This window comes from Gordionus sp. m RMFG-2023, chromosome 3 (assembly GCF_954871325.1).
Source record: "Gordionus sp. m RMFG-2023 chromosome 3, tfGorSpeb1-WG-v2, whole genome shotgun sequence".
Taxonomy (NCBI): Eukaryota; Metazoa; Nematomorpha; class Gordioida; order Chordodea; family Parachordodidae; genus Gordionus; species Gordionus sp. m RMFG-2023.
The window spans coordinates 1,400,694-1,416,036 of NC_088777.1; positions in this window are offsets into that span (position 1 = coordinate 1,400,694).

Consider the following 15,343-nt stretch of genomic DNA (forward strand, 5'->3'; position numbering starts at 1 on the left):
CTAGGAGATTCGTTAATAATCATTTCAATTGCGAAGACCTGGCAATAAATTTTTTGATCGCGGACATATCTGGCAACCCGCCTATCAAAGTTTGTTTTCTCATCAAACGTATTTATAACAAAAATTTGTTTTTTTGTGTTTTTTTTATGTTTTTTAAACAATGTATAAAATTAATGAAAATATTCCTTAACCATTTATTTTCGTAAAATTGAATATCATAGCACAATTCTTTTAGCGCTTTTCTCGGTTATTATGTTATTTTTGCTAACCTTATATCACTATTAAAAGCATCTTTCCTTTAATATTTGCATATAATTTAGCTGTAAAATATATTATTCTAGCAGGTGTAAAAAAGATCTAAGTAACTTTTTAGAAATATTTTATCGTGAACTATTTGAACCAATGATGTATATATATGTTAGCGTTCAATGTGTTTCTTTTGAAATACTTATCTTATGAATTGTAGTAGATAATTTTATTTCTTTCTTTCTTTCTTTCTTTCTTTCTTTCTTTCTTTAGTTAACTTTTATAATTAATATATTTGAAAAAATATATGAGAAACTAATATAAATTGTATTGAGCTCAAGTTCATAGCGAAAATTGTCTGATATTTATAAGGTAAGTAATTCTTAACATGATGGAATACATTTCCGCTAAAATCGGATTCCGGTAAAATCAGATTCCGGCGGATTCCGGCGGATTCCGGTGAAATCGGTTTTTAAAATTTAAATAAATCGGGCTTAAAATGATTATTTAAAGTCTAAAAAATAAGACATTGTCAGAAAAGGAGACATAAGACCGCTAACATGTATACTTATTAGATTGGCGATTCGCTGATTAAAGATGACTACGCTACAGCTGACCCATATGCATGGACACTTTTAAATGTGAATGAATCCGTAATCTATTTAGTAATTTAGTATACATGCATCATAAAAGATTGACTGAAAAAAAAAAGTCACATCGAAATTAACATATGATGTATACATCACAATTATAGGTGACTTATAAGAGGAAAATAGCGTGACAATGGCATTCTGTTGTTGTTAAATAAGATCACCGCATCTTTTAAGGTAATCCGCATCGCGGTATAACAATAATTGATGCCCTAGGTCATGCGGATATATTCCTTATATTATTTTTTTTTAAACAAAAGTATAATTAATATATTTGTATATCTTATTATTTAAACACGAAAGGTAACTTCGAGGCAAAAATTCGTAACTTCTAAAGTTTCTAAGGAAACGGGCTTATCCAAGAAAAACTATCAGCATAAAGATATCAGAAGTTATTGCCTTAACCTATTCGCTCAGCATTTCGGACACAGAATGCCACTGAAGACCGTAGAATTTCGATTCGACCCGGTGTTGTTCAAAATAAAACCCGGGAAAAATGTCAAATCGAACAAGAAAACCGTTCCATTATTTCCAAATGTTGGCCAACTCTGAACGCCATTTTACTTTTTAAGTCTAAATTAGTTATTTATTGTCCATTCCTTGTGGAGATATTCAGTTTCAAATCAAATTAATATTTGGCATGAATACCAAAATCTATGCTACAATGATGGAGATGATACGAAATTTAATAAAAAAAATTTAAGTATTAAATCGAGATATATTTGTGACTTTATATATGTTTAAAATAATTGTATAATAACATCATTATATACTTTAAATTATTTATTTATTTTTTTACAATGCAAATTATAGGCACAATTCCAGTATTTTTCATATATAATTTTATTAAATTTTTACGATCCCGGACAAATAAAATTTCAACGCGTATACACTTTTAATATGTTTCAGGAATCTTTCGTTAGAATGTTCGTTCACCTTTTAACCGAGAGCCGTCTCTCGTTGAAGGTCACAAATAAATTGCCATTCGCGATAATGTTAAATAATTATATTGATAATATCATATTTTATATAAAAATAAATTAATAAATAAATTACTTCTTTTTTTGTCATTCTTTAAACCAGAGGATTACGTGTTAGTGATCCTGGAAAGGTATTTTATCTACTTAGTAAGCCAATTTAGGGGCTGCTTAAAGAAATTGTCAAAGGAATTACGAAATTAATCTTATTTATAAAAAAAATCATGATTATAATATGGTTGCTGCTATTACGCCATCTTATGGATAGTAATTTATCAGAATTTATGATCGTACATTTTTAAAAAAGATACTATCAGTGGCGTCACTAGGAAAGGGCGCGCAGGCGCTCGAGCCCCCTAAAAAATTTGAATAGCCCCCCACCCCCCTAAAGCAAAAATTTTATTTTGATCGCTCTTTAATATCCTCTTTGAACTTATAAAAGAAAGTGTTTAGATAGCTCCATTTAGTATAAATTATATTTTCTTAACTATGTCAGCTTGCAATATCAAGATCACTCATAATTTCTAAATAGAAATTTAGCATTAACAATTGAAGCTTAATTGATTTTAATTATTTAAATTTTTATAATAAACCCCAAATTAAATTAATACAATCATTTATTAATCTAAAATTAAAAAAATTAAATATTGTAATTAGGCGAGTTCAAAATATATTAATCAACTATATTATTCATTTTTTTATATAACAATTGAAGCTTAATTGATTTTAATTATTTAAATTTTTATAATAACCCTAAATTAAATTAATACAATTATTTATTAATCTAAAATTAACAAATTTAATATTGTAATGTAATTAGGCGAGTTCAAAATATATTAATCTACTATATTATTCATTTTTTTATATAACAATTGAAGCTTAATTGATTTTAATTATTTAAATTTTTATAATAAACCCCAAATTAAATTAATACAATCATTTATTAATCTAAAATTAACAAATTTAATATTGTAATGTAATTAGGCGAGTTCAAAATTTACTAATCAACTATATTATTCATTTTTTTTATATAACAATTGAAGCTTATAATTGATTTCAATTATTTAAATTTTTATAATAAACCCCAAATTAAATTAATACAATCATTTATTAATCTAAAATTAAAAAATAAAATATTGTAATTAGGCGAGTTCAAAATATATTAATCAACTATATTATTCATTTTTTTATATAACAATTGAAGCTTAATTGATTTTAATTATTTAAATTTTTATAATAACCCTAAATTAAATTAATACAATCATTTATTAATCTAAAATTAACAAATTTAATATTGTAATGTAATTAGGCGAGTTCAAAATATATTAATCTACTATATTATTCATTTTTTTATATAACAATTGAAGCTTAATTGATTTTAATTATTTAAATTTTTATAATAAACCCCAAATTAAATTAATACAATCATTTATTAATCTAAAATTAACAAATTTAATATTGTAATGTAATTAGGCGAGTTCAAAATTTACTAATCAACTATATTATTCATTTTTTTTATGTAACAATTGAAGCTTAATTGATTTTAATTATTTAAATTTTTATAATAAACCCCAAATTAAATTAATACAATTATTTATTAATCTAAAATTAACAAATTTAATATTGTAATTAGGCGAGTTCAAAATTTTACTAATCAACTATATTATTCATTTTCTTAAATTATATTTTCCATGCCTCTCCCGAAAAATATTTTCAAGGTCCAAACATATGGTTTTGGGATCTGCACCGGGTCAAATTTTTCAAACCCGGTCCGCCCGAATATTTTTTTTAAAAAGTTTTTCCGGCCCGGCCCGACCCGAACCCGAAATTGATTTAAATATGGAAATGAAATTTTTATTCAGAATAAAAGACATTATGTTATAAGGCAAATAATACATATAAGATATTCTGGATTTTGGTATAAATTTTTTTAATTGGAAGTGGCAAATTTCAATATCGACAAATCTTGAAATAATTAAATATTTTTTGATATGATCATTACTCTGTCAATCATAGCAAAAACTTTATAGACTCCAATCAAAATGTATAGAGCATTTATGGAGGGATCTTAAGGCGAGCAGCCCCAGAGAATGGAAGAAAAGCTTCCTCTCATTTAATATATACGTGAATATTCCTATTTTCGTAATATTTAAAATATGTCTAATACAAAAACATATAATTAATACCTAGACTGACGAAGCATTCGTTAAAAGTGTACAATTAAAAAAAACAGCTGGTGACGCCATTTTGGCTACCCATATCGTTATTTTTAAAAAAAATTTAAACGAGAGGGCCCATTTATTCCTATGTCTGCTGACGCAAACCTTATTAAAGGAATAGATAAATCGAGATAATGAGGAAACAAAGTTATCAATTTAAATAGTAGATTTTTTTAAAAATGAGAATAATTGCCATATGGGTTGCCAAAATGGCGGGTCCAGCTGATTTTCCTTAAACGACGCTTTTCAAAAAGCATTATTATGAACGCGTCGTCAGTCTAGGTATTCTTATATGTCATTGGTCTAGTATAAATAAATTAAATTAAATTTTTTAAAATGATATATTGATTTATATAGAACTATTTTTCATTTTTCCTTAAAAATTATATATCTATCAGAGTTGTTAAAAGATACTTTTTAAATGGATCTAGATTCATATACATCGTCTAAAATAATATCTAGATACAGATATTTTAATCAAAAATCTATCTAGATACAGATACAGATACCACATTTTTATATCTAGATACATATCTATATTATTAATGTATATAATATATATTACGTTTATCCAAATAAATAGATCAATTATCTAGTGTTTGATTTAATAGTAAATTGTAAGAATTATTTAAAATTTTAACAAATAAAATATTCCGTTTTTTTAAAAAATTCTTAAATATACTCTTGTTTTTATCGATGACATATAATAATACCTAGACTGACGACGCATTCATAATAACGCGTTTCGAAAAGCGTCGTTGAAAATGCTAATCAGCTGGATCCGCCATTTTGCTAACCCCAGTATAGTAATTATTCTCATTTTTTTTAAAAAAACTACTTTTTTAAATTGATAACTTTGGGCTGATTATCTCGAGGATCAGGCAATTCCTTTAATAAAGTTTGCGTCAGGCATAGGAATAAATTGGCCTTCTCGTTTAAAAATTTTTTTTTTAAATAATGATATGGGTAACAAAAATGACGTTCCCAGCTGTTTTTCATTGATGTACACTTTTAATGAATGCATCGTCAGTCTAGGTATTATAATTACATGTCAATCAATTACACCAAAAAAATATCCAGACGATTTTATATTTATTATTCTTTTTATAAAAAAAAAATATTTGTTTTTAAAATATTTAAAAAAATATTATAAAAAAGAATAAATAAATAAAAAATATTTTTAAAAAAAAATAAATAAAAAATAAATAAATAAATAAATAAATGAATAAAAAATAAATAAATAAATATTAAAAAATTTCCCCGTGATTCAGTGAGTAACCATAAAATATCAATATAAAATTTATAAATTTATATATATTTAAAAAAAACTCCAAAATTCTACCTGACCCGGCCCGAATTTTTTTAAAAAATACTAAACCCGGCCCGGCCCGGCCCGACCCGGCCCGGCCCGGCTCGAACCCGATTATTATAAAATTAGGGCCCGACTCCGACCCTCACATAATCTCTTCTGAAGATTTTTGGTGTTTTTGTTTTATAAATAATTAAAACAAATACAAGACATTTCTAAAAATAATTATTTTTTATTACAAAATCTATTTATTATACTATAATTATATTTTCGATTGCTGATATAAAAAAAAAATTTTAGTGGTTAAAAAAGTATCACAAGTTATAAAGAAGGTTAAATAATTCATACATATGCCTTAATTGATAATGGTTTTTAAAAACCACATAAGGCTATATAATTCATGGTAACTTACATTGACAAAAAGGTCAAGAAACTAATATAACACTCTGTTACCATTTTTTAGACAAATGTTTTATAGAATGGACTAATAAGGAAATATTTATAGGGCCTAACCAAATCGACAATTATCGAAGAAGAGATTATAAACCTACCAATCCAAATCATAAAACTATATGGTGGTTTATAACTTCCTCTTAGATGATTCGATGGAAGCTAGAGAAGTAATCGAAAAAATTATTGTGAGATATTACATTTTCTAAAAGATTATCTTCCATTTTTTAATAATGTATAAATGACTGACTACACAGTTGACCATTATTGCTTATCTAAAATATTCAATCATATGCTCTCAGCAGCTATAGTTGTAATATCTTTGAAATTTAGAATAATTGTTAAGAGTTAAGCTGACCGAGGGCCCGCAGATTAAGAGATATGTGGGGGCTAAGCCCCCTATAAAAATTTTAGTTGAGCCCATCGAGATTGTAAAGGCTAGCGACGTCTCTGGATACAAGGGATTATGAATCAATTCCTTAAATATATCATATACACTCCAATACGCCCTTTTTTAAAAAAATCTTGACAGACATTCAACTGACATTTGTGAATGGCGGGGGAGGGGCAGGGTGGTATGGACTATTGGGTATAAGAACAGAATTGTGCGAGTTATATTTTTTTTAAAAAAATCTTTTTGGGTTTTGAGCTTGGGTTTAGCGGATCAAACCCAGACCCAAGTATACTCCCATATTAAGAATTTGCCGAGGCCACTAGCGACAGTTACGATACCCTTAGGTCTTAATTCATTTTTGGGCGTGATGAGTTGCTAAGGGCTAGAATCAATAACATATAGAGCTAGTTTTTTTTAAGAAAAAATAATTAAATGAACACGGGGGGTACAAGAGCATACTTAGAATTTCGGCCCTAAGACTGGTAAGGCACTGGTGACGAAAAATAACTACACGTTTTTTCGATCGTATTTCTATCTAGTTTACCCTTTCTGGGTTCGGTTCGAAGCGGCTCAGAATATGAATTAGGTATTTTTAAAAAAAAAACTGTAAAATTAAATCGTAATTAATTTAAACAACTGAATGAAGTTAATTTATAAGCATAATAATAATTTTAAAAAAAAAGCAAATAAAAAAAGGAAAGAAGCAAATCGGCATATTTTCTATTTCCTGTAGAGTTATCGTTTTGATGGCGGGGGACGGGCGTAGGCGTGTTACGTAGGTATAAAATTACGACGCCCTTACTACTAGCGTAGATTTATAATGTAACCCATCAAAGATTTTGCTCATAGCTGGCGGCAGAAATGCTTGGAACATTCTATTTGCCAAAATCTCGATGCTAACCTAATAATTATTCTTAGCTTAATATCTTAATCAGGGCCGTGTAGATTCTTTCTTTCTTTCTTTCTTTCTTTCTTTCTTTTTTTTCTTTTCTTTCTTTCGGGTTTTTTGTACTCTTATATTTTTGATTTTTATCATATATAAATTTAAAGTTAAAAAAAAAGAAAAGAAAAGGTAAATATAAGAATTTGAAATATTGTCGCCAAAAAAAAAATTAAATATTGACATATTCACCTTTATATATAAATAATATTTTAAATTTATTTAAAAAGTTTTTAAATTATTAAATTATTAAATTTTTATATATTTTTTTTGTATATATTTTTATATACAAAAAAATAAACTAAACATTTTTTGCTGAGTTAAGCAAATCAAACTGATTACATTATATTCATTTCATTTTAAAAATAATATTAAAAATATTTATCCTTTTTTCGTCGGAAATAAAATAATAAAATCTTATATTTTACAGGGAAAAATTCTTACAGTGGAAATAATAAGATATGTTATTTACATAAAATATATTTATTAACATCCGCCTCGCTTATCGTATCTTCACAATCAACGCGTTACTTGAACCGACCTTCATGTTATCCCAATTTATCTTCTTTAAATCCGCTAGATATCATCATTACAACTCTAAATTTTCTTGGAAATGTTTGCTGACGATTTTCATTTTGATGGTGGATTTAGTAATTCTGATCGATTACGCGCGCCATTATTTCGTAAAGAAGTCCTCCGTTTTAGCGAACCTTCGAGATATTAATTGGGACAATATCAGAGAAAGAAATTCCAATATACCCCGGTTGAGAGACAGTCTAGCAAAGTATAACCTATTAGGGGCTCTTTGGGATGGTGGACAACAAAATTCCGCGAATAAGGCCATGTTGCCTCGGAAGAAATTTTATACTATTACTAATCTCAATATTTCGAAGAAGGGAACATATATACAGGATGATATCTCGAAAATGATTGACATGTATCAGGGCAATAAGGCAGCTGCTAATAACAATATACAAGAAAGACCCCGGGATAGATGCCACTCTCCGAATTGTTTAGATCATTCTTTATGCAGAGGACGAACAGTAATATATATATATATATATATTAAAACTCTTTATTAAATTTTTAAGAAAATAAAAATAAATTTTAAACTCTCAACCCATCCCATAAACCAAGTAATGTTACCGCGGTTTTTATTCACCTATGAGTTGTGGCGGTGATGGTTGCGTAGCGGGGGAAGGGGAGCGAGCCTACGTATTTAAATACATTTCACAAAGGTCCTGTAGGAATTCCAAAAATAAACCCTCCCTTCTCTCATCCCCACTTTCCTCCACATTGCAGTTGATGATCCTTATCTTGGAAAACATTTTTACTTCCTCCTTATTTTCTAAGTTACCTTTAAAGGCTTCTATGTTTTAATTTAGAAAATGGTTCTTTAAAGGATTCCGCTTTAATAATAACGACGCTGGAGTAACTGCGGTTTGCCGCACGGGGGGGGGGGCAAATGCGATACGCGAATAAAAATTCTTTTACGATTCTAATTTTTAAATGCAAACACTGAAATTTTATAAGAAGAGATAACCAGCACGCCACTCATGCACTTTATACCGATATTCCGATACTACCTTCCGAACCGATACAACTAATAATTAGTATCGATATATATGTATCTGAAAACGGTTACGCGACTAGCACTATATTTTTTTTGTCGAGAATAGACAACGATCGGTCCAAGGCGAAAAATATATAAATGTAAATATAATATAATTTGCGATTCTTTATAGGTCAACTTCTAAACTAAACGTTTTTTTCTTTTTTTTTTCGAATCTATTTCCCTTCAGGATGGATGTATCCCGCATTTGTTTATAAATTGATTAGGTAGCTGTCTGAAATAAAAAATGAGAAGAAATGAGGGGGCAACTTTTTTTTAAAATCAAGTGGTCCAGGGCGCTTAGATGCAGGAATTCGCCATAGGGGTGGGAGTGGTGAGGGTGAGGGTGTAACTAGGAATTATTAAGATTATCTTAAATTCCAGAAATTTATTGGAAAACTAGCTACCGTAAAATATTGGCAATTTCTAATACACAATGATGTCAAATATAATTTAAAATGATAAAATATTGAATGCATATAAATTCGACATATGAATCACTGTAAAATTCTTTGTTAAGAAAATTTTAAATTTTAATTTATAATTTTTAAAGGTCAGAAAATAATACGATTTAAATGCACAAAAAATAATTATAAGAATTATTGCAAGTAATATATTATTTAACAATTCATAATATGGGTGAAATTAAATAGGGGGGGGGGGAATATAATTAGAAACCATGTAAATTTTATAATGCGAAATTCGATCTTCCTTGGGGAAATTGAGCTAATTTTTTATTAAATGATTTTGTCAGCGCTTGGGTGCCAACTCCTTCCTATGTATATTAAGAAGGGCTAATCCAATTCCTATCATCATAAGGTAGTACCTGTTAGAGGTTTGGACATCTGATTAGCCAAATCTCAAGGTTACGCGATATTTACTCTTCTCTTCTCTTCTCTTCTCTTCTTCTCTTCTCTTCTCTTCTCTTCTCTTCTTCTCTCTCTTCTCTTCTCTTCTCTTCTTCTTCTTCTTCTTCTTCTCTTCTCTCTCTTCTCTTCTCTTCTTCTTCTTTTCTCTTCTCTTCTCTTCTCTTCTCTTCTCATCTCTTGCACTAATGGATATAGTTGCCAAAATTTATAATAATTTTAATATATTAGAAAAAATAGTCAAAAATGTGTATAGAAATTATACGAAAGTATCTTATAGTAACTTTTGGAACATTTATCAACCATATAAAATAACCTTTTTTTATAACATAGTTCGTTAATCAACTATTCATTGCATCATGGGATACTTTAACATCCATTTTTCGTATAAGAAGACTTGAAATAGATTAGGGAAGGATTTCTTGGGAAAATAATATTTACAGATTTATGAGTGCTAGCTGGATTAACCAAGAATCTTTCCATTCTTTTAGTCATAAAAGTATCTAAGAGGGGTGGGGGGGGGCAAAGATATTTATTTTATAGTAACTCTTTTTTCGACTTGACCCTATATTAATATTAGAAAACGAGGAGCTTGCTTTGCTGAGAGTCAAATTAAAACACAAAATCCTACTTTCAGCTTAATCGTGACGGGGGAGTGGCAACGTCTTTTGGCGGCTAATAGAAGTCTAAAAGGTTCCTTGGAGTCAGGGTCTTGATTTGGATCACCGTCTCCTCGAACGGGGGTGTAAAAACACCTAAGGGGGGGTTGATGTCAGGAAAGGTCACTCGATTGTAAAAAAACCTGAAAATTTCCTGATGATTAAATCAGAGGGAAAACTGGCCAACCTGCGTAAACCAGGAAGTCGCCATTGAACGGGGAGGAAGAAGGAAGAATTATAGGACAATAATATTTTTTGAGAAATCTGGATTTCTTCGACTTTGGAGAGGAAGGGATGTGTCCCCTGATTTCTCCCGCTACATACGCGCCGGCGCCTGATATGGTTTAAGCTACAAAAGATAATAACCATTTTTTTGCGATGAATTATATAAAAAAAATAAATATTTTATTTTAATAATGATTCATTCCAAAGAAGCCTTACGAAAACTACGCTGTATCTGTAAAAAAAATAAAAGTATCGGACGATATATTTTTATCGATCGCGCCTCTGAATCCCCTATAACTTTCAAATAACTCTCTTAGGATTATGCATCACTCTATATGGCAAATGATTGCGACCAATAATTAAATTTCAAAAAAATTTAGCATTTAAGTAAAACCCTTTTACTTTGGGCTCTCGATAATTCGATCAACTCCCTAATTTGACCAAAAAATTTCTTCGACTTAATCGAAATTCCGATTAACTAAATACGTAATTACTTTTTGTTTTAAAAGTCATTAACTTGAAATTCGGTCATCTTTATGCAAATTTTTTTTTGTTAATTCTCTTCAATAATCACGTGTTCTATTTTTAAAAACTGCGGACCTGATTAAGATTATCAGCCAAAAATAATATTACGTAAGCCGCGAGAGATTTTTTTGCGAAATAGAGGTTCCTAAAACCCTTTTCTGCCATCTACGAGAAAAATAAAATATCGATCAGTCCGTTTTTTTTATAAAATATCGACCCAAATGCCTTGACATTAATGTTTATCAAAATCGGGTTATCAATATTCGATCCGATGATTTTCACCGGTTTTTGACACCATCTTTTATCTTTGGTCAATATTTTAAATTTGAAAAGATCTGATATTTTTTTTTAGCTATTTATACATCTAGTGTTGTTATAACGGCAAAAAAAAAGGCCAACTCAATACTCCATTCAGAGAAATATTAAGCTAGCCTGAAGATTTTGCTCGTAGAAAGATCTAAGGATCTCTTCATATATTATCGAAATCTAGAGGCTTAGGAAATATTTTTCTAGAAAAATCGGCTCAAAACGAACCATTTAACAACACTATATACATCTAAAAGATAAGCTATATTTTTTTTTCTGGCCAAAATTCGTCACTTTTTTGGCAGGCCTTCGTTATCTCGAGAAGTCTAAAAGTCTAAGGAAAAGGGTGCTTTTTTTTGCTTAATCGCTTCACGAGGTTTTATAAATATGACAAAATTATTAAAATGAATATCTCTATCCTCGAGGGAACAAATTAATTTGTTTTAATATTTCAAAATATGTGTTTAAAGATAAGTATCGATTCGGACAAAGAAATGATGATCTCCATCCAAGCCAAGTTACCATCGTGTCTAATACCCAGCGAATCGAAGGAACACATGGCAATCATGAAAACGATCATTGATAACCAGTATTTGACTGACATCGAAAGATATCACCCGCCAACATCTTCTAACCCTTGTCTCGCGGTTCCCGCGATCGATTTTACGAACATGAATCGCGTGCAGGATACATTTTTGGAATCCCTATCTTCGTGGCGGCTGAGGTATTAGGAATTAAACTAAATTTTTTATTTGGTTAGTGGAGTTTTTTATAAAAAAAAGTGCTCGAAAGTTACAATTACGGGAAATCTACCAATAATCAGTTGGCGTCAAGTGAGAAGGTGTTTGTGTTCTTGGATAACAAAGATGAAGATATTTTTCTTAATTAAAAAGTAAATAAAATAATCCACAACATTCCGAGAGGATGAAAAAGGGGAATACCCCAAACGCCATTGGATGACTTATTTTTTATGTTATTACTAAATATCATGTTAAGTTTTGTGACCATAATTTGTTTTTCGAAAACTCACAAAATTATCAAAAGTTTTTTTAAACTTTATGAAAAAAATTTTTTTTATAAAGTTTTAGAAATTAAATTATTTATAATTACTCAAAAAATAAAAGTATATAAGTTTATATGGCCGTCTAGTTTCTATAAATAAAATCAAATATTTTTATTATACATAAAAAAAAAATCAACATAAAACTGGAAAATTTAGATATATTTAAAAAGATTTCAAGGCCTGACCCGACCCAACCCGATTTTTTTTTAAAAAAAGGCTCGACCCGACCCGACCCGACCCGACCCGACCCGACTCGACCCGACTCGACCCGACTTGACCCGACTCGACCCGACCCGGCTCGATCCTACTATTGCAAATCTCTAGTTTGAGTACCATTAAACTATGAATTTATGAAAAAAAAAAAATTTTCACTCCTATTTAATATTGCTTTAACTTATCCAAAGAACCAACACCCCGCACCTTAACTGGTTGATATTCACATCAATCCCCAAGATGACTTACGCTTTATCCGACGTTAATATGTGTCCAAATGCCATGAAAAACACGATGTCGCAACTCAGGGAGTATCTGGGTAACGCGGTGATAGCCGGGACCTACTTCAGGACCAGCACTTACCGCGTCAGTTACGACATAGCTATCCCGCTTTTAAATCCTCGAACAGCTGATTTAATTAGAAATCCTAAAAATTTGACCAGTTGGGATGATAAAGATTCTCCGGATGCCACGTTTGGGATCGAAGTCAATGGGAAAATGAATAGTTTATCAAATAGGAAAAGGCATGTCTATAATATATATTTTTTAAAGATATTTTTATTTGCGTTAACATCATTGGTTAACACTCTAATCCAATCAAAATTTTATATTTTTTAAAAAAGTTGGGTTATACCATTATAAACTTCAATGAGAGCAACCAACACCACAAGGGTAGAAATATTTTATATTCCATATATATTTTAGGATGATAGGTAGTAAGTAGGCTACATGTTTGAGATGTAAGGGATAGTTGGGTAAATTTAGACTAACTCTCTGTAAAAATTTCTCGGGACGCTGATAAAAGATATCTTGAGAAAAAAAGAATATAAAAAAGATACGTGTCAGAGTCTTCATGGAATTGTCCTTACCACCTTCCTCCCAAATCCTAAAATACGTAAACCACCTTATCCCTTTAAGATTTCTAGAGACAGAATCTCCCCCTCCCCCTTACCTGTTCTTGTAGTCCTTGGATGCTGGGTAAATATAGGAATCCCGGGAAAAAAATCTTCAGGAACAAAAAATAATTCCAGAAAATTTTTTTTTCCGAATTTACTCAAGACCTAACAATAATAATTACATTTTTTTTATTTGGATTTTTTAAAAATAAGGTATAGACAAATTTATTAGTATTTTAGATAAAACAAATTATTATTAAAATATCATTTAATAAGCTATAATTTTTTCTTTTCTTAAAGATTACTCATATACCCTCCATAAAAAAAAATGCTGATGTTAAAATTGGTACTAGAATAACCCCCATGTATTTCATATTTTGGTAAAATAATTATTCGCTATATAGGTAATTAAATACAAATACCCATCCTTAATTACGGATATTTAGTAGGACTAAAATATGACAAAATTATTTGTAATATAAAAAATATGTTTTTATTTTATCGGTAAATTCATGATCATGTATAGACAAATTTAATCTTCTTCTTCTTTTCTTTCCGGCCGGATTTACCCAGGTAGGCCTTCCATTTTTTGGCGGTCCTGAGAGCATCGATTTGTGCAAGCTATATTCTTCTCATTATCCGCCGCTATTACATTTGGTCCGCGTCATCTCGGACCTTCCTCTAGGTTCTTGATCCTCCTGCTTCCGTCAAGGCGCATCTCCTGACCCCCAGTCATCATTTATCACACGGTTCACCATGCCTAAACCATCATAGTTTCTATTTCGTCGCATTACCGCTCCAATCATTTCTATATCCAATCTTGCTCTCAGTTCCTATGCTAGTTTTTTCTCTCTCTCTCAGAGATACTCTACACATCCAATCTAATCATCCTCATCTCTGTTTTTTTTAATTTGGGCTTCGTGAGTCGCTTTCATTGCCCATGTTTCGCTATCTTAATAATTTAGAATAATAATTAATACGGGTTGGCATCCAATATTGAAGGAAATGGCTCTCATAAAATCTGGAAGGCTTCGCAACCCCATCACGGTATTCTTCGCGCAAAGTTTCTTTAACCGAATCCGGCTATAATGACTCTGCCATTTTGTTTACGGTGTCCAACTACCTACACGCCACACGCCATCGTTCAAGTTAGGTTTCATAGTTAGCGCTACCTCGCAATTCATTTTTTAAAAAAAATCATTACCCAGATTGATGGGTGTTTATTCCCCAACCCAGATTAGAAAAAACGATGATTCCAACCTTCGTATTGATTATTTACGCGTTCTTCGGTTGGATAAGAGTGCTTTGATTCACGTTCCCAAGTTTCTGGAAGAAATCGAGGCCCAATTCGAGGTGTCAGGATTGAAAATGGCTTCCTGTGATTTCCCTATCGAAATAATCAAGAATATCCTTCCCTCTCCTCGGAACAACCGATCTCAGAGGAATGCCATTGCATTGCCCATATAGCATAAAGGAACAAATGCTAAGCCCTCCATCATGCCATAATATAATGCCATGAGCACTCACTTAAAAATTTAATTATCAATATAAAATTATTGCTAGGTTATATTTAAAAAAAAAATAAATAAGTGATAATTAAAAATAATTCCAAAAATAAAAGAAAAGAATTATCAAAAATGAAAAGAAAAATATAAATTGAAGAAAAGATATAATAAAAAAAAAATAATAATAAATTGACAAGAAAAAAAATAAATTTTTTTTAGGAAATAACGATTCTCCTTTTTTGAAAGGGAATTTTCCATTTTTTGATAATTATTTATATTTATTTCTGA